The sequence below is a fragment of the Glandiceps talaboti genome, chromosome 3 (assembly GCF_964340395.1).
Source record: "Glandiceps talaboti chromosome 3, keGlaTala1.1, whole genome shotgun sequence".
NCBI lineage: Eukaryota > Metazoa > Hemichordata > Enteropneusta > Spengelidae > Glandiceps > Glandiceps talaboti.
This window is the reverse complement of record NC_135551.1, coordinates 12,012,473-12,039,552: the sequence shown is the minus strand read 5'-3', so window position 1 is coordinate 12,039,552 and position 27,080 is coordinate 12,012,473.

Here is a 27,080-nt window from a genome sequence, read left to right as displayed (position 1 = left end):
CTTCAGTTTTCAAAAGATATAATGAAATTATGATTATTATGATATATTTACCAAGTATGAGATTACAAACCATGAATATGAAGTACACTGGAGAATAGAATGTTTTGTATTCAAAACAGTATTTAGAGTTCATTGACTCCCTTAATTCAACACAACACTGGACAACAGAATGTCTGTAGTGGTGAGGGTGAGGCTGTGGGTGATGATAGTGGTGAGGGTGATTGAGGCTAATATTGATTCTTAGGGGGATGGTAGAGAAGCTAAGGGTGACAGCAGTGTTGTTTATAAATCTGCATCACCTGTAACTGGAGCAGTTTTTGGAACTGTGTTGTTAGATATGATAACTCAGTCTCAATATTGAAGTCTGTTGAATCACCAATATGTAAATTTATGTGTAGTTGTACACATAGAATGCAATAAATCAATTCACATTTATTTTAGGTTGCAGACCCTAAAATACAAATTCATCACATATACCTTTACATATGTGTGATTCAACACAATTCAGGTGTATGATATGACCAAGTTACCATGTAGTATATTTATCAAAACCGTTGGAACTGTTCAAGTTACAATTATATAATGGGTACCATATTGTAATCATTGGGTGTCTAACAGATATCCAATGAAATTTCCAACATTAACTCTGGTCTGGAACACACAAACATATACATGTAAATACGCAATTACATACACACAATACATAATACATGTGCACCCACATGTATTTACATACATATCGTATACACACACACACACACACACACACACACATGTACTGAGTCTTGCATACATACATACATACATACATACATACATACATACATACATACATACATACATACAAACATTTTAGTTACATACATACATACATACATACATACAAACATACATACATACATACCTACCTACATACATACATACATACCTACATACATACATACATACATACATACATACATACATACAAACAGGCAGGACTACGGATAGTTTGAAGCTTGTGTAGATGTAAACGTAGTCTCATTGCCAGACTCGTGACTATCGTCCCTAATCTTTTTATGTATGTTGATCGGCAAATCCCTCTCTTCTCGCGGCTGCACTGCTCTGCATACAAAAAAAGATTAGGGACAATGGTCACAAGTCTGGCAGCGAGACTAACGTAAATGCATCCTGAACCTGTCCTGACACCGTCCTGACATCGGACACCTTCAAGAGGTTTCCTTAACACCCTCCTGACTTTGTCCTAGGTACTGTTAGGACGAAGTCAGGAGGGAACGTGCGACATCTATGCCGTACTCTTCATGCCTGTAGACACAAACCTATCCTACCTGAGGTAGGACTCGGGACTGCCTCAGGTCGGACGACCTACATCTAGATGGGGCTAGTGTGTCAATGTTACTATAATTTATTTTTAGTTCATCAAAATTCAGTCATGCTGAGTAGAAGTTAGTTTAGTTCCTGATGGATCATATTCCAATTATACACTTAGCATTATCTTCATACTATCATTCAATCCCATCACTGCCGCACAGAATTCTGTGCTCCCCGTACAGCATTCATATAAACATGATGATGTTGTCGCGTCCCCACATGATTTTAATAGTTTAAACAGACTGGAGGTGGAGTCCTGGTTGGACATTTGCATATCATAGTCAAAACTGAAACAGCTGTACCAAATGAGTATTAGTGAGCAATGACAACAGCCTGTCAATTTTTGATAGATTACTACTTAGTCTTGCTGACATGTGCTGTTTGCGCTTCGCCCACCATGGGGTTGAACCACAATTAACGCTTTGAGTAATGGGATTGACTAGATGGTATTGTATGAAGATAACGCTAGTGTATAAATGGAATACGGTCCGTCAGGAACTAGACTAAGTAGAATTGTACACAATTTATATAATAACAGTAGTTTGTGTATGTAAAATTATAGCAATGCAAGTCTTTTAGTTATGATCTAGTTGCATGATATAATGTATTTTCAACCCACTATCACTCATACTAGTGATATCATAATGGAGATCTTAAACCTAACAATGGTATTCTCTTGTAATGATCTTGTTATCAGGAAAACGTGCTCCACTGTACAGTCAACCGCCATCCCAAACTGTCATGCCTACTAGTGAGGCTACTTTAGAGGGAGATCAGGACATTTCAAATGGTAAGTCAAGGATAAAGGAGCTACAATTTATTGTACACATGTAGTTCGGTACCAGATGTTATACCATACACAAGCCAAGTAATGGCTAGAAATGATTAAGTTTTGGTAAACATCCATTTGGTGGGCCAGTACAATATAGTTACTTTGGAACGGTAAATTGGAAACGAATACGAATTCAGAGAGAAACACTAGCGCTGAATAATTAAATAATTGCATGATCACGGTCTGTAGTAGATGGATTGAAACGTTGCATTCGTTTCCAATTTACCATTCCAAAGTAACTATTATTGTACTCAGTCCTATTGATTCCTGGAAACATGAACAATATATTCTCCATCCATTTGGTAAACAGCCATGAATATTAATGAGCTGTTAACATAATTAATGGGCTTTGGTAATTAGGCTATATCTTTAGAATGCACACTTCAAATTCAATAGATTTGGTACATACATTTGTGATACGAAAGCAAATCTGTCCTTTAAGTATTTCTGATGTAGCTTTTAGTTTTAATAAGTTATTTGCACATTTATGTTTTCACTAGCTTATAGATCACATGGACAATTGTGAACTGTTGGAAAATCTTGTTACGGTTTGACCTATCCCAATTTGAATATTGACCCAACAATTTAAAAGTCGCACATCACAATCAATAGACCTCATCGTCAAGATAAATCCATGCGATCTCTTCTTAGATCAAAATTGAAATTTAAAAAAAAAAAAAAAAAAAATTTGTGAGTTTGTTGTCAGAACAAAGTGCATTCATTAACATAATTAAATGAGTTGAGGAGTATATCGTGGAGTATAGGCAAGATTTTTGCATTCAAGCATTTCCAGCATTTACCTATAGACATGTAAGACTAAATTAACGCTTCAACACTATTTCCGCTATCCTAAATGATATTTTGATCTTTTGAATTTTTGCTCTGTCCAACAAGTCTGCAATGATTGTCAGTCACTGGTCTTGAATGGCATTCCTGTATAGACTGCTATTGGTCAAATACACAATAAGATATAAATAAATTGTGCCATCAGTCCACACGTTGAATCCACAATTAGGTGTCGTCATGGAAATATGACCAAAAAATAAGGAATAGGGAGGGATGTCTTTTATGACGATTTGTTCAGAAATTTGGAAATAATTTTTCTTTGAATACAATTAATATATATTTATAATCAATTGTGCTATGACATCATTTGGTCTATTTACATATGTACAGAAGGTGAAGAAGGGAATTCAGAAGAAACTTCCAACCAAGGCTCACCAGAAACCCCTGAACAGCAGCCTGGTCTTCAGTTCAATGATCCCTATGGTACGTTATAGTTTCAAATTTTTATTAAATGGGCACTTTCTGTTCTATCTGTCTGTGCATGTGTGTGTCGGTCTATCCATCTGTGCATCCATTCGTTTGTAATACGTCATTTCTCAGACATGCAATGTCTGCTTTTTTTTAAACCAGGTACAAAATGTGATTGTCATATGAGACATGCACAGAATGGCTGCCATATTTGCAGTTAGCCCCTGAAAGGGTTGCTATTACAAAGGGCTCTGTCTGTCTGTCCGTCGGTCTGTTCATCCGCAACCCGTCATTTCTCACACATGCAATATCCGATTTCTTTCAAACCAGACACAAAGGTGACATCAAGTGGGACATATGCATGCCATTTTTTTTATGTATGCAAATATGACTGAATGGCAGCCATATTTGGAGTTACAAATGAATATTTACTGCATAACTCAAAAACGTCATTTGTCATGAGTCTCTACCCCCATATTATCAGATGAGAACTTCCCTCTGACATCTGTACATGTACTTTGACTTGACCTTTAGGGTAAATTATCAAAATCAAGCCAATTCCTGCCTATCACAGACATGTAGTGTTTTATATATTGCTAATTTCTTTTAAATCATGTTCACAAGTAATTTTGAAGAAAAGACGTATACTGGTGCTTATGTAATTTTTATTGAATGGCAGCCATATTTGTACTACACAATCACTATATTTAATACTGCATAACTAAAAATCTTCAATCATAGACTGTAGTCATGAATCATTGACCATCAAAATTTGGCATTACTCACATTTTTTTTTTTTTTTTTTTTTTTTTTTGGGGGGGGGGGGGCCTATGTCTTCTATGAAGACTTGTTAAAAATCGAAATATTAATGACCTTTCTCAACAACTATGAAATATAGAGAATCCATTCAAGTGTCTACCCCCTGTTATCAGTTACACGCTGTCTTTCAAGACATTGACCTCTGACCTTGTCAATTGTCAAAATTCAGCCATTTCTTGCCAATCATAGACACTGTAACAGTTGTATTTATTTCTTACCAATTTCTTTGAAATATTGTTCATGTAGGTAATATAGGAAGACAACAATATAGACAAGGATTACTTTCAGTGCTCATATCAATTTTGAGCTCCGCTGAGCGGAGCTTACGGCTTAGGTTGATTCTCCATCATCCATCAACTTATTCTATTTTCTCTCAAACCCGACAATCAGAATGCTTTGATATTTGGTACACATATCCTTTGGGGGAGGCTATTCAGGTTTATTTATGCCAAGTTTATGAGTCATTTTCTGTTTTTAGGGAATTTCTTGCGTATTTTTGGTCAAAAATGATATTTTCACCATCTTCTCTGAAACCGGTTGTTGGTTTGCTTTGATATTTGGTGGTGTAATTTCTCAGACATGCAATATCTGATTTCTGATTTCAAACATGGTGCAAAGGTGAAGTCTCGATCATTTGGGACATATGCACGTCAGTTTGTTTTACGACATATCAAATTTGACCGAGTGGCAGCCATATATTTGTAATTGAAAATCAGCATTTACAGCATAATTCAAAATTGTAATACACAAACATTTAAGTATCTACTGCCTACCCCAATATTCATCATGTACTACTACAAGCTATCTTTTGAGACAATGACCTTTGACTTTGACCTTCAGGGTCAACTGCCAAAAATCAAAACAATTTCTTACCTATCATAGACACTTTGTGATATTTATTTGGTGTCAGTTTCTTTAAATCATGGTCACAGAAGAAAAGGTATACATGTACACAAGGTTCACTGTTCATGTCACATTTTAATGAATGAATGGCCATAGTTGGAATAATAATTAATTCAATACATGGAGACTCTATTGTCTAACACCACAAATCACATGCAAGCTTTTTTTGTAAAACAAAGACCTTTGACCTTGACCTGCAACCTTGAAGGTCACCTTAACATTAAAATTGAGGTATTTCTTGCATATTGCAGACAGTCAACAGCATTTATGTGTGGCCAGTTTCTTTAAGGTAGTGCAGAGCAAGAGATACACGTACATTAACATTTCTTTTCAGCCTTTTACCTTGTTTTTGACCTTCAGGGTAAATTGTTGATATCCAGCATTTTCCTGCATAGAACAGACACTTTTAAGCGTTATATTTGTTGTCACTTATTTATTTTAAGTGTTGCCACAATTCAATCACGGGTATTTGACTAGGGGGGGGGGGGGGTGCTATGTTTTCTACAAAGACTTGTTTTAGAATACTTGTACAAATAAATACTTATTGTTTCACAACAGGTACTTCTGGCAAGATAGAAATGAAAGTTACTCCCACTGAAGCTACTGAATGGACCTTGTGCCCTGGAAAAGAAGCAACATTGACAACGAGAGACATCAATGGTTGTCTAGAGAAAATAACATCAATGAATGATCTTCCTCTGGTGAGAGACCGTGTAGAAAGTATGGAAGGACTAGAAGTGGAGAAAGTGGGGCAAGGTTGTTTATCAGTGGTGTTGGACTGCTCAAATCTGGACTCACTGGAATCTCTTTGGCAAGATTATAAAAGTGGAAAACTGAATGGGCTGTTTGAGAAAGATATTATCACTGAAGATATCCTTGAAAGATCAAGTGCAACTAGGATACCATTACAGACAACTATTGAAAGATGGCAGTATGAACTGTGTAAGCTTATACTTACAAGAGATCTAGAAGGTATGATGGAAAACAATACATATTGTCAAGTACAAATCAAGTATAAGATTTAAGAGCACTTGCAATGTGTCTTGGCATATATAACACTGTCATATACATGTACTACGCCAAACTCCTATGCAGCACTACCGTTAAAAAGTCGACCTCCAGAACTTCCGGTCCAACTTTCCAAGTAGCGCTTGCATTCAGTCATAAAGCCATAGTATTCAAATAATTATGATCAACATTGTATTTATATTAATGGCATTAGTTCATCAATACAAATATGGATTACTATTTCTGTTCGGCAAAATTTCAATATCAATAGAACAATTCTTTGTAAGATATACAAAGGAACATTTGTCGCTGGATGACATACCCACTACTAACCTTGTATATACATGTATACGCTGCACTAGCTTTTGGAGGAATTATACATAATTGTAATTTAAAATATATTTCACAATTGAGCCAGTCTAAAAATTTCATCAATAAATTAATTATTATTAACAACATGAATATTATATGTTAAGTGCACTATAAGAAAGTTGCAAAAAATGTGACGTAAACTCTCCTACATGGCAAATGTGGTCGTCATTGAAGGCAGCGGTGAATATTTCTGTATCATTGTATTTTTTAATAACTACTTAACGTATCAGTATTTAGAAAGGTACTACATTGAGTGTATTGTTGAAGAAAGTTGACAATCAAAATGAATGTACCATAGGTGCTAGTGTCAACAATGTGATGGTTAAGAAAAAGGTTACGTGCCTCAAAAAAAATGTATGTTCAATTTTTAGCTGAATTGTTCATAGTTGCAAGGTGATAGACAAATACCATACCTTGTCAAATTTTAAATTTCATGTACATGTAGATGTGCCTCAACCAAAAGAGAAGAGCTGTGGTATCTGTGGAGAAAACAAAGAGCTCATCACCATTGATAAGGAAGGCACATGTGCTTCTGGCCTGTCAACCGAAAGTAGACAAAGCACTCCTGACCTACCCCATAAGGTATGAAATGTGTTAACATGATCTGGGAAACTTTGTCAGTGTATCCATCAGTCATCACATTCATAACCATTTCAAGTCAGTTTTCAACTTAGGCCATAAAAAAATTGTGTGGTTCCGATTATGCTCAATTTTAGAATAGGGAGGGTAGGTAGATTTTTTATTTTATTTTATTATATTTTATTTCTGTGAATGTCTAGCTGAGGTTTTCCATTGTTTTCCAAATGGTCTCTGTGTTATTTATTTCTTCCTATCAGATATAGAGCCATTACAGATTGGAAGAAGGGTTTAGATTGTCTTCAGTTTCCACATCCACTATTTCTTGTGAAACTTCAATATTTTTGTAATTTTTTTTTTGAATACGTAAAAAAAAGTAACGGGTCGGCAGTGAAAAGCTAGGTGGGGGTCGGGTACCAGAACAATTTTTTTAGGCCTTAGTCTGGTACAGAGGTTAGATTTTAAGTGGAGACCACATTCATACATATTCTTTTAGTAGACTTGATCCATTTTGGCAGTACCCATTATCGTGTAAAGTCTGTACTGTATATTTTAGGGACTATTCCAAAAATAAACTTTGGAATGACTAGCCACAAACCTATAGACAAATAATTTCATATTTAAATAGTCAGTTGTGCACTTTAATTTCAAGTGTTATCTTGAAGCCATTTGTTTTATGTTTACTATAGACTGTATAGTCATTCTCAAGCATCCTCTACATTGACCCAGCTTTTTCACATTCTTAGAAATACACCACTGTCATCGCCAAGGAAATCAGTTGCAACAACATCCAATTGATAAGTTTCACAACACAGAGGGCGCCCTCTTGTGACATGCATGTTAATACTCCATATGCTTGCTGTGATGGTGCTATCATACACTTTCATACACTTTATAGCAAGCAAGGCATAATGTTAGTGACATAACATTCACAAAGGTTAAAACTTTGCTACTACAATGTAAGTTCATTAAATCTCATCTGTATACAATGTATTCTCAACTTTTACTTCATATACTTGCATCATGCTTAATCTTTTTGTCTACATATTATTGTTGTTGTTGTCTTTTTAAAACCTGCTTGTAAACATACAGATGTGCTTGCATGTAGTGTGTTGTCTGCCCAGCTTATTGAAGAATGTTTTCATTTGATAATTAGATTATTGCCAAAGAAGAAGCCCAACATACAAAGGACAAGATTGTTGATGAAAAGCAAGCAAAGAAGAATGAATGTGCTGCTGTACGGTCTAAAGGTGAATGGAGTCTTTTCTTATAATCCACAAACAAAGCAAATGTTTTTAGCCCAGTTGAACCTTAGAGATGTAAATTATTTAACTAAGTAATATATTCATTTCCGTGTACATGTACAGTCAATTTTAACCTCCATAATATATGATATGAATATACACATTTGAACCTGTTTTCTCCAATACAATCATTACAGGAACAGTCCTTGCTATCATATCAATTGACCCTGATATGTTTGACAAAAGGAAAGTGGAAAAAGTTATCAGTAAGATCCACAATGAAGCTGTGAAAGCAGGGCAGAACTACAAAGTGAAAGCAGAGGGAGTTGACCAGGTGGCTAAAGAAATCAGAAATATTGCAGTCCTTAAAACAAAGTCTGGAGGCCTGCTCAGAAAACTTCTGAGTGCCAAGGCAGGAATGTTATCTTTGCTTGGTATAAAGAAATTACTGGTATTGGATAGAAATCAACACCACTGTATAAGGGGAAAAGTCATACACAGGCACATCATTGATGGTAAGTAAATGTCTATTGGATAGAAATCGGCACCACTGTATAAGTGGTAAAGTGATACACAGGCACATCATTGTTGGTAAGTAAATGCCTATAATAGCCTCAATTGCTATGACATAAGAAGTGTAGTACATTATTTCTAGATATTTTCCCCCAATATTTTTCTCCGTTCAGCAAAGGAAAATATGAGTGACCTAAAGTCATAGTATGAGTTGCTAGACGAGTAGTGACAAACTGTAGGTCACAAGTATTTTCTTGTTAATATGCATGTACACTTGCCAACGGCTTGATATTCATCTTCTGTGAAGAACATCAAACCAAGGTACTTGACTAGTAAGACTTTATTTTTTTATCTTACATGTCATGGAAGTAATTGTTATAGTATATTACCATACAGTTTAAATACCTTGACAGTGAATGCTACTTTCTAGTATAACAATATTAACTGTGACCAAAAAAAGGTTAAATTACAAAGTGTCCAATGTATAATGTGTAAGCTGAAAATGTTGTTACGGCCAAAAATGAGCCGTGTATTTTTGTGTTTTGTGTTTTGGTGTTAAAAGTAAACTGACTATATTTACTCAACATTGATGTTTCCATGCATGCGAGTTCACTGTAACACATATATCGGTATTGCCCATACGTGCAGAATACCATCTAAGAACATTACGTCATCATTGTTTATATCTCATACTTGCCAGCAATTCAAACAAGCATTGTAAGTGTGGTTCACTGTTCGCTGAAACCCAACAGTATGTTAACCTAGGCTATAGTAAGTACATACAGCATAACATTTAATTATAACAGGCTCACAATTATATAGATATCTACATGTATACTATCACTGATGTACAACTGACATAACCATGGCACTAAGACACAAGAATGGCCACTGGTAAGACTGTAATAAGACTTTCTAAACTACATGTAGTGCTAACTGTGAATTTTGTCAAGCCTATAGAAATAGAATAGTCAGTGGCAACACTTGCCTCAACTCTAACAACACAACTTTGAGACAGCTTTTGTGCAGAGTCTTGATTCCCAGAAACAAATAACATGTATTTTACATTTCACAGATCTTAACAGTGATGGTATAGACATTGACACCAAATATGCAGATACAAGCAGTGGAAATCTCAGAGGTGTTCCGTTGTTGATAGATGCAGTATCGGAAAAAGAGTACTTAAGAATGATCAGAAACCTCACAATAGAAAATGGAGAATTAAAGAAGGAGAAGGAATCATCTGAGGTAGTAATGAAAGTGTCTGTAGGTCAGAAAGACTTTGAATTGGAAACAAGGAAAATTCTACTAAAAGATGCACAAAAGAACGTAGAAACTTTATCAAGACAACTGGCACAGTCTAAGGTACAATCTACACAGGAAGATGAATTACTCTCTGGAAAGGTGAAAGAGCTACAGAATCTAGTAGACCAGAAACAGCAAATGATTGATGAGATACAGAAAGATATGACTAAATGTCAACAACTGTTATCAGATTTGTTTGATATGGTAGACAGCTATACACGGGATGACCCATCAGAGGTATGTATAGAATATGTTACAGTGACAAATGACAAGTGCAAAAATCATATTAGGGACCGGTCAGTTTCTTCAGCCGGGGGGGGGGGGGGGGAGGAGGGGGTGATTCTTAAATTGGGCCGACAAAATATCACTGAACCCCCCCCCCCCCCCGTATCTGTAAAACCAAAAACAGGCTGCCCCCCCATCACTTATTTCTAAAATATGATGACTCCCCCCCCCCCCCCCCCCCCCCCCCCCCCCCGCCCATATATATATAATATTCACATGACAGGTATTTTTTTTAGTGACTCAGTATGGACTGCTTGACTGTCTGGCATCTACTTTATAAGATCCCAGGCTAGCACTATCATAATTATAATTATTGACTACACATGGTAAATATTTTCCAAAAGGAGTTTAATAGCATCTTGACAATGAAAGGTATGGGACAGCTTGAGCAGCGAATATGTATATCTGTTATGGGGTCCTAGGGGGTCTCCCCTTAGAAGCCCCCCTTTTTTTTACTCTGAAAAGTCAATTTTTAGACTATTCAGGCCCTTTCAGACAATAATTTATAGAGTAAGCTTTACAAGACAGCACCAACATGTATATTTTTGAAGTATTAAGTTTGATAAGAGGTAGGGGAAGAGCTTGAGACTGAGATGTGTACACCTCATGTAGTGAGGGGGGGGGGGGGGTCCTAGAATTCCTGGAGGCTTTTTACTCTGAAAAGTCGATATTGAGACTATTCAAACCCTTTCAGACAATAATTTCCAAGCTTTACAAGACAGCACCAACATGTAAAAAGCAACTACACAGGGTTGAAATACTTTTGAAATATACTTTGATAGCATCTTGACAGTAAGAGAGGAAGAGCTTGAGACTGGTATATGTCCACCTCATGTGGGGATCTCCTTCTAGAAGCCCTGGAGGATTTTTACTCTTAAAGCCAATTTTTAGGCTATTCAGACCCTTTCAATCAATAACTCAATCCATGCTTTACAAGACAGCACCATCAAGTATCAGAAACTATTCTTTATAACTCACACAGGGTTGAAATATGTTCTTAAACAGTTAAATGTCATCATTATATACATGTAGTAAAGGTCAGCACATCTACTGGTAGTATCATTGATTTGGAGTTTAAGGCAATTTTAGACTACCTTGGCAAACATTTCACATCTTTAAAAGACAATATCATCTCAAATTAGAATTTAGTGAAAATATTTAAGAAAAGTTTAATACCATTATGACAGTAAAAAGGTTGTTGGTGCATCTGATTGCTGGTTGAATGCATGGGTGACCTCTGGGGGTGAGGGAGTCCTTTGGGGTTTTCCCCCTGGCAGATCTGCAGTTTTTTGCTTCTATTAAGACAATGTTTAGGTTATTCATAGCCTTTCAGGTAATATTTCCAAGCTTCGAATAGCTGAGTGACATAAATGTAAGTTTTAAATTGCCCCATAACATTGGTATAGTGGCATTAATTGATATTGCATGTATAGTAAAGTCACCGGCATGGTCATACCTAGTGTATAATAGAAACTGGAATCTGATGATATGTGGTGATTTGTAGTGTCAATAACATGTAGTGTCCAAAATAGAAAGTGTATTAATCCCTTCTTACAAGTTCATAGTGACGAGTAGGGAACATTTTAGATTAACTCCTTTTATAAACTATCTGTGAAGATTACCATTACAAGTTCATAGTGACGAGTAGGGAACATTTTAGATTAACTCCTTTTATAAACTATCTGTGAAGATTACCATTACAAGTTCATAGTGACGAGTAGGGAACATTTTAGATTAACTCCTTTTTAGCACAACTGAACTGAGGCTCAGTAGTGCTATAGGGATCGCCCGGCGTCTGTCTGTCTGTCTGTCTGTCTGTCTGTCTGTCAGTCTGTCTGTGTATGTGTGTGTGTGTGTGTGTGTGTGTGTGTGTGTGTATGTGTGTAAACAACTTAAACTCAAAAACTGCTGAACCGATTGCCATGATATTTGGTGGGTCCATTAGCTTGGGTGTCTAGTTGGGAAATTGTTCAAATCAAAATGATCGCATCATAGATGTGTGATTTTTGGTCAAAAAACTTAAACTCAGAAACTACTGGGCAGATTAGTGCGAAATTTGGTGGGAACATTCTTAAGGGGATGTAAAGTAAGATTTGTCCATGACGGGATGATTCCATCAGTGATATGCAAATTAGGGCTAAAAATGTGTCTTTTTGGTTAAAAACTATAATTCCAAAACTACTGAGCAGAATGGGCTGAAATTTAATGGGAATGTATCTAGAGATGTATGGACAAAGAAATATTAAGCATACCATGATTCCATGAGTGATATGCAAATTAGGTGTAAAAATGTTCATTTTTGGTCAAAAACTTATATCTCAAAAAGTACTTGGTCACCGAGTCTGAAACTTGGTGAGATGTTTCTGCATGTTATTCTTCAAAACATTTTGACAAAATTGGCCCTAGCAACCATCACCACGCCCTTAGCAACAACCAAATGGCAGTATATTTTGGTCAAATAACAACATCATATGGTAGGCAAATGAATAAACATTCAAAAAATGTATGCAAATACCGTAGCAACCATGACCACGCCCATAGCAACAGCCAAACGGTCGTGTATTTCACAAAGATAACAACAGGGATTAACAGGCAATTGAATAAACGTTCAAAAAATGTATGTAAATTTGCCTAGCAACAAGACCACGCCCATAGCAACAGCCAAATAATCATGTATATAGCAAAGATAACAGGAATAGAAAGACAAATGAATAAACATTCAAAAAATGTATGCAAATGTGCCTAGCAACAAGACCACGCCCATAGCAACAGCCAAATGATCACATATATTGCAAAGATAACAAAGGGGATTAATAGACAATTGAATAAACATTCAAAAAAATGTATGTAAATATGCCTAGCAACAAGACCACGCCCATAGCAACAGCCAAATAATCACATATATTGCAAAGATAACAGGAATAGAAGACAAATGAATAAACATTCAAAAAATGTATGCAAGTGTGCCTAGCAATAAGACCACGCCCATAGCAACAGCCAAATGATCACATATATTGTGAAGATAACAATGGAGATTAATAGACAATTGAATAAACATTCAAAAAATGTATGTAAATATGCCTAGCAACAAGACCACGTCCATAGCAACAGCCAAATGATAGCATATATCGTAAAGATAGCAAAATGGTTGGATAGGCAACTGGATAGTCATTCACCAAATGAACACTTATTGTTCGCATGTTAGCATTTTTTAAAACTGTACAGTTGTGCTACAACGCCATTGGCGGTATTTTATAAACTATCTGTGAAGATTACCATTACGAAACCTTCAAGTTCACTTTTGCCCCAAAGTGCAATATAAGTGAAGCACTGATTCGGGGGAGGCTATTCAGATTTGTTCATGCCAAGTTGATCTGTGCCATTTTCAATTTTTTATGATTTTTTTTCATAAAATGACATTTTCATCATGTCCTCACGTACTTCTTGTCAGATTGCTTTGATATCTGGTGTGTTGATGCGCAGGGGGTAGCTTACTTAGATTTGTTAATTTCAAGTCAGCATGTCTTTTCTATTTTTTATGATTTTTTTTTAAAATTTAAATTATGGAAATACGCCATATTGGAAATCAGTCGGCAAGACTTTAGGTAAACTGCAACTTTTCAAAAGACACTATTGACGTCAAACAAGCAATGTAATATGTGCTATAGTCTTAATACTATGCATTGTGCGCCCAAATGACAAATATTTATTCGAAACAGGGTTGTAAACTTCAAATCCAAACCTCCACCCCTCCTACAGAATGGTTCGTTCCAGCATACGCACCTCACGATCAAGTGAGAAGTCATGCATGCCTGAACTGAAGTGTATGGGACGATTTTTGACAGAGTCAGTCGTCAATAAAAACGATAATACTCTTTCTAAAATTAACACATTTTGAAAGGGAAAGTACTTTGTGGTTCATTTATGGAGTTTTGTTTTTGTACGATCAATATTGGTGGCAAAATTACAGCGTCAAAATTACCGATGTGGTAATGCACTACAAGTGAGTTTCCGTACGGCGACAATCCCAAGCACCCGGTTGCACGAGGGACTAACCCGGAAGCAAGTCGTTGCCAGACATACGTTACAGTGGTAACATCGTCCGAGAAATCACTGCGTTCAGAGTGTCATTATTCACAGAATTGTTTTTTTCGAGTGAAAACCCGTCTTGAATTGTATAACTCTAACAAATGAAGACATGTCAAGTTATATTTTGAAAGTTGTATCGGTAGTTTGAGACGATTTCCTCACGTACTATCGAGGCTTGGACCTTACTCCAGTTCATCGGGAAGTTTAGCCATTCCGATAATTCTTTCTGGTTTAGTTTACAACACTTTTGATCAGATTTTGTTTTTGTGATAAAAAGAAATTTAAAAAGAAGATCACTTCAACCATTTCGTTGTGTTTTCTTTATGAAAGGTAATCGAACATGAACGAGTGTTACCACTGTAACGTATGGCTGAGAATGACTTTTCCAGGTACTTGGGATTGTCGCCATACGGAAACTACATGTAAGATGGCGATTAATACATTTCTTCCCTATATATCTACTACAACTAGTACAAGTTGAATGTTGTTGACTTTAGAAAATTGAAATTCCCTAGTTTATTTCATTCATCATTAACTTTTTCCAGGGTTAAAGCTGTAAGACACTGGAATTATTTATAGCCAACCTCAAAATCCTTTCTTTTTTTTCTTTTTCTTGTGTGCATTTCCCAGTCATTTTTAGTCCCCGCGGACGAAGTCCAGAACGGGGACTTATGGATTGGGTTCCGTCTGTCCGTCCGTCCGTGCGTGCATCCGTCCGTCCGTGCGTGCGTCCGTCCGTCCGTCCGCAGCTGTTTCTTGGAGATGCCTGGACCGATTTTTTTTCAAACTTGGTACAGGGGCAACATACTATGGCATACATATGCACGTCAATTTGTTTTATGATACGATCCAATATGGCCGCCTAGCAGCCATTTTGTTTGTGAATTTTCATGTCCAAAGCCATAACTCAGACATGCTTGAACAGATCTCATTCAAAGTTGGTATTAGGACAGTGTTCTATGACATACATGTGCATATCCATTTTCATTGTGATACGATCCAACATGGCTGCCTGGTAGCAATTTTGTTTGTGAATTTTCATGTCCAAAGCCATAACTCAGACATGCTTGAACAGATCTCATTCAAAGTTGGCATTAGGACAGTGTTCTATGACATACATGTGTATATCCATTTTCGTCGTGATACGATCCAATATGGCTGCCTGCCAGCCATTTTGTTTGTGAATTTTCCATGTCCAAAGCCATAACTCAGACATGCTTATACAGATCTCATTCAAAGTTGGTATTAGGACAGTGTTCTATGACATACATGTGCATATCCATTTTCGTTGTGATACCATCCAATATGGCTGCCTGGCAGCCATTTTGTTTGCGAATTTTCATGTCCAAAGCCATAACTCAGACATGCTTGAACAGATCTCATTTAAAGTTGGTATTAGGACAGTGTTCTATGACATACATGTGCATATCCATTTTCGTCGTGATACGATCCAATATGGCTGCCTGGCAGCCATTTTGTTTGTGAATTTTCCATGTCCAAAGCCATAACTCAGAGTCCATTTTCATCGTGATATGATCCCCCATACCCAACCAATCCTTTATTGTTGGAGGCATATTCCATGTCCAACAAGCACACACAACATATCTAAGTCTGTTTGTTTTAGGTTCACAAATGTTGTTGCGTGATCAGAGTAGTGATAATTCCTTAAAACCCAATTATAGCGGGGACTATGTCATTCTCAATGACTTGTTTTTCAGAGATTTTGTGCAATTTTTCATAACAGTAGATTTTTGTTATAAAATGGTGACTATGGTAAAGTACAATACATTACCAACTTCTGTGTAAAATGTGTTTTATAGTGAGACATCATATGAAACCAGTAACCACTTTTAAATTATTACATCGCTAAAACAAAACTGCATAGTGAAGAACTGAACCACTCCTACATGTCACCAAAATAAAAAAAATAAAAAAAATAGCGGAGCTATTCTGACCGATAGGTCGCTTGTTTCAAACTTGGTACAGGGGCAAGATGCTATGGCATACATATGTACGTCAATTTGTTTTATGATACGATCCAATATGGCCGCATAACAACCATTTTGTTTGTGAATTTTCCCTGTCCGAAGCCATAACTCAGACATGCTTGAACAGATCTTATTCAAAGTTGGTATTAGGACAGTGGTCTATGACATACATGTGCATGTTCATTGTTGTCATGATACGTTCCAATATGGCTGTTTGGCAGCCATTTTGTTGACGAATTTCCATGTCCAGCCACAACTCAGACATGCTTGAACAGATCTTATTCAAAGTTGGTATTATGACAGTGTTCTATGACATACATGTGCATATTCATTGTTGTCGTGATACAATCCAATATGGCTGCCTGGCAGCCATTTTGTTTGCGAATTTTCCATGTCGAAAGCCATAACTCAGACATGCTTGAACAGATCTCATTCAAAGTTGGTATTAGCACAGTGTTCTATGACATACATGTGCATATCCATTTTCGTTGTGATACAATCCAATATGGCTGCCTGGCAGCCATTTTGTTGGCACAGTTTTCATGTCCAAAGCCATAACTCAGACATGCAAAAACAACCATATGAGGCCAAACAACATTAACCAGGTTTGAAAATGACAACATAAACTGCCAGTTCCTTAAAACCCAATTATAGCGGGGACTATGTCATTTTCAATGACTCGTTTAGCTTTTCAGTGGAAAGTTCAGTGTGTGCATTATTTAATGATACTTGTAATAACATTTCAGTAACCATGGAAACATAAGATGTAATAACAGTGCATTGTAATGTCTATGAAACAACATATATTTGATAGATACCTTGACAATTTCCATTACCTAAAAACATTTCACTTTTTCATTGAGATAAGACATCTTCCAAAACAGTATTCAAAATCACAATGTTTGTTCAGATTATTAGTCACGTGTATAACTTACATAAATTGTGGTGACACATAATGCCTTATGAGTGTACTACAGAGTGTATGATTTTGTTGTAGATAAATGAAAGTCTCCCTTTTTTTGTTTATCTTTATATTATGATGTGTACATTTGTAATATAGGAGCAGCTGATACATAAAGTTAAGACGTTCTTACTTGGTGAAGCTGAACAAGCAGAGGATGGCAGTTCATCTCCAGAAAAGACAGATATCTGGAAGCCAGAGAAAGTGCCAAAGGTTATATCAGAAAATCTTTCCAAATTCGTTGACAAATTGAATGGCTTTTTGTATCTGATCAGTTATTTTGATGTGTGTTCCGTTTGCTCTATATTCTGAAAGCTATATATAAAATATCATGACTTTTAATTTCATATATGGTAGTAATTATGAGTGCAAATATACTCCTAGTACCAACTGACACTGATACCTTATGCGGTTCTGGTATATGTTATACATTTTATTATGTTTTGTCCAAAACAGAACAAATGTCACAGAAGTCATTTTTTATGTGATAAAGCAATTTTATGGACAAGGAATGATCGTGCACTCATTTACATATCATTTGCATATGGGTATGCACTCATGGTTTTTGGTATTACACTGCAGTGCAACTGCTGATACCCCAGTTTGAAGTCATGACTCAAAATATTCACTTAAATTTGTTGTTTAAAATACAATTACGTGAGTTTGCATGCATCATCCATTTCATGTGTTGGTATCAGTTATCATATAAAGTCTGTAAATTTACAATATCTTGTGAATTGGTTCTAACCCATCACTGCATAGATCAGAACTGGGAAGTTTTATGATATCATTTGCATATATAGAATAGACAATAAAGTGTTCCTCGCCAAGACTTCTTGGCCAGGAACACTTTACTGTTTATTGAATCCTATATGTCCAAGTGGTTTTGTTGTAAAATAGGTATTTTCACTTTGCCTGGTAGAGTTGAACAGATTGACATGGAGTATATCTCACATGGGGACTTATAGAGTTTTAGATTACCACTCAAACAAGTTCATTTTGTCTTACAGAGCTGGACAGACCTACACATTGCAGCTTTAAATGGTGACACAGAGTCTGCCCTGAAACTTATAGAGACAGGGACTGAAGACATTGATGTGGTTACAGCTGAAGGTTACACAGCATTGCATATTGCTGCTTCTAACAACAATCTCAACATGGTTAAGTGTTTAGTGGAAGCCAAAGCCAAGTTAGATGTGAAAGACAAGGTAGGTGTACCCACATGGATGAAAAATTTCAAATATCAGATGTCACTTATAATGATCTGCTGCATTGGTATACATACATTAAATCTTGTAAGTTTTAGTTATAATTAAAAGATAGTATGTGTATTAAAATCAATTTCTTTGGTAAAGTAAGAATAATGTTAATTAAATATGATCATAGATAGTTCCTGTTCAATAAAAAAGGATTCTAATGTAGTTGGCAAGCCTGGTGGCAGCAGTCTCTGCTACCAAGTGTTGTGGAGGTTGCAAATGGTTACACAATACTATGCATGTTTGACATGTCAGCATCTGCAATGACATCTGAGACAGGATATAGCACAAGTACACTGGAGATGGTGTGATTGGGTGTCATCGGGGTGGGTGATGAATTTCCCCAATTGGTTTGTGAAGGGATGTATCATTGTTTTGAGTTGCTTTCATTTTGATGAGTAGGGTTTCAGTGGCTGTGTTTGGCCCTGTTACACATTGTTGTGATCAACTTCTAATTATTGTCAATGCTTGAGATTACTTGTTTGCTGATTGGCAGTTGGAATGATATTAAACATGGAGGAATCATGCAAACTCTCCTTGGTCTATAAAGTTGGTTGTGTAATATTGTAAGCTGTAGTACACTAAACACTGGAATGTAGTTTAGATACTGATTAAGAGTATAAAATGTGCAGGAGATAATTTTGAGTAGAGGCTTGCTGTTTGCATACTACTAGTAGAGGTGAGGAAAGATGCGATGAAGAGGTTATTGTGTCAGAATGTAGGGATAGAGATCAATCTGATTAAAATCTGACATGGTGAAAGCAGCTAGATGCCTTTATTTACCTCAGTCAATTCATATTATTTTGTATAGTTTGTTTTGCTCTGGGTGATCGCATGGGAATTAAGGCAGCGATCACCCACAACAAAACAAACGATATGAAACAATGGAAATAGAGGTAAATATAGGCATCTGGCCACTTTCACCACATCAGATTTTAATCAGATTAGATTGAGATATGATTGGGTTTGGTTTCACAGTTGAGTTTTGTGTGACGATGTAGGATGTGTTCCTTCAACATTAACAGTGACTGTCAATAGTGACTGTGTACATGCTATTATAATCACCAAATTTATGTAAAATAACTTTTTTCTAATTGTATGATCCTATAATATTATTATGCAATTCCATAAATTATTCTTAGGATAATTTCCTCATATATCTTTTTTTTTTCATTGGGACACTGGATATATCATGATATACATGAAGAGCTTCACATGTCATAAAGATAGGAGTTATCTATACACACTACCTGCTAGCAAGTACGAATGAAAGCTAATATAAGATAAGAATTATCTATAAACACTACCTGCTAGCAAGTACGAATGAAAGCTAATATAAGATAAGAATTATCTATACACACTACCTGCTAGCAAGTATGAATGAAAGCTAATATAAGATAAGAATTATCTATACACATGCACTGCTTGCTAGCAAGTATGAATGAAAGCTAATATACGATAGGAATTATCTATACACACTACCAGCTAGCAAGTATGAATGAAAGCTAATATAAGATGAGAATTATCTATACACACTACCTGCTAGCAAGTATGAATGAAAGCTTATATAAGATAAGAATTATCTATACACACTACCTGCTAACAAGTATGAATGAAAGCTAATATAAGATAAGAATTATCTATACACACTACCTGCTAGCAAGTATGAATGAAAGCTAATATAAGATAAGAATTATCTATACACACTACTTGCTAGCAAGTATGAATGAAAGCTAATATAAGATAAGAATTATCTATACACACTACCTGCTAGCAAGTATGAATGAAAGCTAATATACGATAGGAATTATCTATACACACTACCGGCTAGCAAGTATGAATGAAACCTAATATAAGATGAGAATTATCTATACACACTACCTGCTAGCAAGTATGAATGAAAGCTTATATAAGATAAGAATTATTATACACACTACCTGCTAGCAAGTATGAATGAAAGCTAATATAAGATAAGAATTTTCTATACACACTACCTGCAAGCAAGTATGAATGAAAGCTAATATAAGATAAGAATTATCTATACACTCTACCTGCTAGCAAGTATGAATGAAAGCTAATATAAGATACAAATTATCTATACACACTACCTGCTAGCAAGTATGAATGAAAGCTAATATAAGATAAGAATTATTATACACACTACCTGCTAGCAAGTATGAATGAAAGCTAATATAAGATAAGAATTATCTATACACACTACCTGCTAGCAAGTATGAATGGAAGCTAATATAAGATAAGAATTATCTATACACACTACCTGCTAGCAAGTATGAATGAAAGCTAATATAAGATAAGAATTATCTACCTGCTAGCAAGTATGAATGAAAGCTAATATAAGATACAAATTATCTATACACACTACCTGCTAGCAAGTATGAATGGAAGCTAATATAAGATAAGAATTATTATACACACTACCTGCTAGCAAGTATGAATGAAAGCTAATATAAGATAAGAATTATCTATACACACTACCTGCTAGCAAGTATGAATGAAAGCTAATATAAGATAAGAATTATCTATACACACTACCGGCCAGCAAGTATGAATGAAAGCTAATATAAGATAAGAATTATCTATACACACTACCTGCTAGCAAGTATGAATGAAAGCTAATATACCTGAAATTATTAAACATTAAACATCGGTTTATTGTAACTGAGTCTCTATAAATTCCAGAACTACTGGGCAGATGGGTTGAAATTTATTAGGGTTGTGTAAATAAAGAAAAATTCTGTACATGATCTACACAATGATATGCAAAATAGGTCTAACAACATGAATGGTCAAAACTTATACCTCAAAAGGTTCTTAGTGGATTGGAATAAATGTGGTGGGGACTAGAGATGTTATTGTTCAGATATGGTTTGAGACATATATTGACACAACTGACCATAGCAACCATAACCTCACCCTTAGCGACAGACATATGACAGTATAATCTTCTGAAGAAACATTGGTCGGTGTGCAAATGAATAAACATTCAATGTATGCAAATATGCCTAGCAATAATACCATGCAATGAATAGCAACAGTTGAATATTATATATTGGAAACAACAAATAAGAAATGATAAGATAAGAAAACAGATAAGAAAAGATAGCAGCAGGGATGGATGGGTAACTGGATAAACATTCAAAAAATGACATACATCGATTTTCACCCACCAACTATGATACTGCACGTAACAACAGTAAAGTGATACGGCATATTACATAGATAACATGAATGAATTGGCATGTGGATATTAAACATTTAGAAAAAAATTACCATGTGAACTGAACAGTTGTGCTATAATACCATTGATGATATTTTTATTTCCTGTTTTCTGATGTAGGGTGAAAATACTGTGCTTCATTTGGCTACAAAGAATAAACACACACAAGTAGTTCAGTATCTTCTGGAGAGTGGAGTTGATAAGAATGCCGGTAACAAGGTACAGTTGTAGGCATATGTACTATTACTTTTTATGTAGATGCCATCATACAAGGGATATATCCACCAGAATGAATGACCTTTCAGCCAAGATTAACACAATGATCATTTATTAACTGTGCATAACATGATCACAGCATATATTGGAGAGTGCCTGATTTCTACTGCCAAACTGTCAATCTTGAAAGAAAAATGAATACTAATGAACCATAAACAGTACATGATTACGAAGTGTATGTATAATTTTAGTTGTGCAAGTCTAACATAACTTTATTTTAAGAAATTGGTTACCACATGACTTCAACGTACCTAAAATATTCTAATAAATTGGTTTGTGGAGTTCAGGAGAGTGTAGGATTTCTGCTGTCACATTGGTAATTTTGAAAAAAAGGTGAAGAAGGAAATAGGATCTTGATCCTAATTTTTTAAGAAAGAAGTGTGGGATCTTGTTTGTTTTCTCTTAGTCTGGAGATGGACCAATACACATTGCCGCTAGGAGTGGACACAATGACATTGTCAGATGTCTTTTAGAAGCTGGAGTAGAGAAAGATGCTAGGAATAAGGTAAGGCATATATGGACACTTCAGAATATGTTAAGTAGTGAGCAGGACCAATTCAGGTATTCAAGCCAGTTGAATGTCTGTAGCAACATTATTTACTGAGCAGTGTTAGAGCAAGATGTTCTCTTAAATGTTTGTAAATTTGTACCTATGATATTCAAAGGATGATCTTAAATACAATATAGAAGTATACACTGTCAGTCACTGTATTATAAGTTACTATATAACATGCCAAGTGAAAGGACAATGAGTAAAAGAAAAAATAATGCATTTTTAGCACAACTGAATTGATAAGGTTCAGTAGTGTTATAGGCTTTGCAAAGTGTCTTTCTGTGTGTTCGTGTGTGTGTGTGCGTGTGTGTGTGTGTGTGTGTGTGTGTGTACAACTTAAAGTCAAAAACCGCTGGACCGATTGCCATGATATTTGGTGTCGAGTTAGGAAATTCTTGGTCAAAAAACTTAAACTAAAAAACTACTGGGCAGATCAGTCTAATGTATTTTGAGAATGAAGTAAATGCATTAAAACTAACATGATATATAAGAAATATAAGAAGTAAAAAGACATTATATTATACCAGTATATTGATGGTGCAAATCAAGGGATCTGATTGGTCTAGACATCGAACTAGCACGTCTAAAACGAGCGATAATGCACGGTTGGCACGCGTCCAAATTTTGTTAGTCTACGAGCGTTGAGTTGTAGTCCGCCGTGATACTGATAGTGAACTCTTCGAATTGTCAAAGGAGGATTTTCATTCAATGAGACAATATTTTATGAGAAATTATGAAGGAAATTTCGAAAGCAACCACGTCATCGCGTATTTATTCAAATCATCGCCTACTACATGTACTAAGGTCAAGGCATGCACGAGATAGGTCCTAGATCCTAGCCTCGGCGCGGCTGGAGTGGAAACATTGGTGAGCTGTCCTGTCCTGTCATAAAAATGAAGCAAGTGAAAGAGCTTACACTGGCCGACTTACCATTAATCTAAATAGAAATTTGTCTGGGATCCTGTCCTAGAGTATTAGTCATCAATCCGAGAGGGAAATCCTCAAACCCGAAAATCTACTGACGTAACTTCCAGTAATATAAATTCATTGTAAATATCAACCTGTCTATCACTTCACCGAGTCGCGAATTCGGCCAGGAACGATCGATGCACACTGTATTCAATAAACCACTTCAAGTTTATACCTTGCGTCAAACAGGTTGTTTATTCATCACTGTGCACTTTTAATGAGTCGATCAATGTACAGATTATCCCTAGAAACGACGAGCAGATAAAATAAATCCAGTCGCTGCACAACGTTCACGTTGAGGCCAAAATCAGCTGTCTTGAAAGCAGCGTTATTGTTATGCAAATTAGTCACAGAGGCACATATGAAACGAGAAAACGTTAGTTCTTATCTTGTTTCTGATATTTTCAATATACTAGTATAATATAATAGCGATAAACCACCCCCTGGGGATGGTATACCACTCGGTTTTGACCAGTGAACTCAATATATGCACGAGCGATAGCGAGTGCATATATTTCGTTCACTGGTCAAAACCGAGTGGTATACCATCCCCAGGGGGTGGTTTATTGCTTAAGTTTACAACAGGAAGCAGTAATAGAAGGTTAGATTTGACTAGTTAATTCTCATTGCAAGGTAGTGGAAAAAGGAGACAGTTTGATGTGTAAAGATTTCAGGTTAGATTTGATTTAATTTAGTTAATTCATATTGCAAGGGATTGGGAAAAAGAGACAGTTTGATGTGTAAAGAGGTTCAGTAGTGATGTAGGCATGGTGAAGTGTGTGTGTGTGTGTGTGTGTAAAAGAAAAAAAACACCAGACCAATTGCCTACTTATTTGATGGGAATATTACTATTGTATGGAAAATTGTTCAAATGAAAGAGATGCATCACAGATGTGCGTTCTTTGCCAAAAATGTGATTTTTGGTCAAAAACTTAAACTCTAAAAGTGCTAGCCAGATTAGTCTGAAATGTGGTTGGAACTGTGTTAGGGGTGTGTACGTGTACATTTGTAGATTAAGCATTTTCATGACGTGACAAATTAGGGCTAAGAATATGTGGTTTTGATGAAAACAATTTATTTCCAAAACTACTTAGCAGATTGGAGATTTGAGTTGCCCACATATATACTTCTGAATCTCAATCATCCATCCAATTGTAATAAAGTTAAGTGTGGTTATCATGTCAATACCTAAACAAGTCAAGTAAGTACATGTAGTAATGTATTTGGAAAGAATGGATTCAAAAGAAGTTAGACAGAATAACTGGAATAGTTCAGTGCTGGTCTGCATATTCTGTGAACTGTTTATAGGCTTATTTTGAATTCACTGACTGGAATATTTCAGTAAATGAAAACACAGATGTAGTGACCACGTACATCAATTTCTGTACTGAATGTTGTGAGACCATTTGTAACTTACCCAAATCAGAAATCCAATTTTTACAATGTATTAAGGATGTCCATTTAACCTCATAGCTTCAGAATCAAATTATGGATCTGCATACAAAGAAATCGTCATTTTGAAATAAAAAAAATGTCAGCACACTTTGTTAATGTGTACAAATACTGAGTCCTTTGAACAAATTGTGGAGGAAGCTCAACAAGTCTGTATTTTCTGAGATGCCTGACAAAAAAATTGGTTTGGGACAATATGTATTAGTAAATTTTTATTGGTAAACCATGGAAAATATTCCAACTATTACCCGTTCATCATCTTTTATGGTCTCTCACTTGTAATGTAAAGGTCATCTGCACTGCAGAAAAAAACTTGTTGGCACTGATCTGTCTTCATTTGACATCATATCATTCATGGATTTATCATATAAGGCAATATCAATCACACATTCAAGTCATTCCCACCCATGAACATTATAGTCTTTTCATACTGTGGTCAATGCTATTGTATTAAGAGATCCTCTGAAGTTTTTAGGAAAATCTCTTCAGCAATATGCTTTCAAATGAGTCCTGGTTTTTAGTCCCCAAAAAGGGTGTCTATTACAACGGGTCTGTCCGTCCCTCTGTCCATAATATGTCATTTCTCATACATGCAATATCACATTTCTTTCAAACCTGACACAAAAGGTGACATATCGTATGGACATATGCACGTCACTTTTTTGATATATGCAAATTTGAGTGAATGGCAGCCATATTTGTAGTTAAAAATCAATATTTACTGCGTAACTCAAAAAGTGTAATACATAAATAGACACTCCATTCAAGTGTCTACCCCATATTATCAGATGCCCCTATCTTTGGAGACCCTGACCTTGACTGTGACCTTCAAGTCAACTTCTGCCTGTCACAAACACATTGTAGTATTTACATATTAGCCAATTATTTCTTTGAAATCATGTTTACACATAATAATGTAGAAATGAACTTATATACACAAGCATTATTTTTGGTGCTGATATCACTTTTATGGAATAGCACCCGTATCTATAGCAATGTATATTACTACAGAACTCAAAAACTAATACATAGAGACTCCATACAAGTGTCTAACTCCCACATACAAATATGCAATCACATGCACATTTTCTTGTATGACAGCGACCTTTAACCTGTACCTTGATCTACAGGATAGACCAACAAAATTAAGCAATTAGTCGCATTTGCAGTCACTTTAAATTTGTATCAATTATGTGTGGCTAATTTCTTGTACATCATGTTTAAACAATAATGTACGCCCTCCCAGCCCATAATGGACGAAAGCAAACTTTGAACGACATAATGGGCGAGGCGACAGCCGAGCCCATTATGGAGTGCAAAGTTTGCTTGAGTATGCAGACACTAAATTTGTATCAATTATGTGTGGTTAATTTCTTGTACATCATGTTTATAGATAATGCAGAAGATAAACATACACAATGCATTATTTTTGGTGCTCATATAACTTTTTACTTTTTACTTTTTACTCGGTCAGCCATATTTCTTGTGAACAATCATGATTTACCATATAATTCCAAATATGAAAAAATTAATATAGAGACTACATTCAAGTGCCTACCCACATATTGCCAAGTTTAACTTTTCAGGCATTGACATTTAGCCTTGACCTGAATCTTCAAGTACAATTGCTGAAATTCAGCGATTTCCTGCAGTATGAGACACTTTGCAGTATTTATTTGTTGCCACTGATTTCTTTTAAATCATGTCTCCATTCAGTCACATAGAAGTAATGTATTTAGGTGGGGGGGGGGGGTCTGTGTCTTCTACAAAGACTTGTTCATTTTCATCAAAGCTGTCTTTAAAAGGACACAAGCTG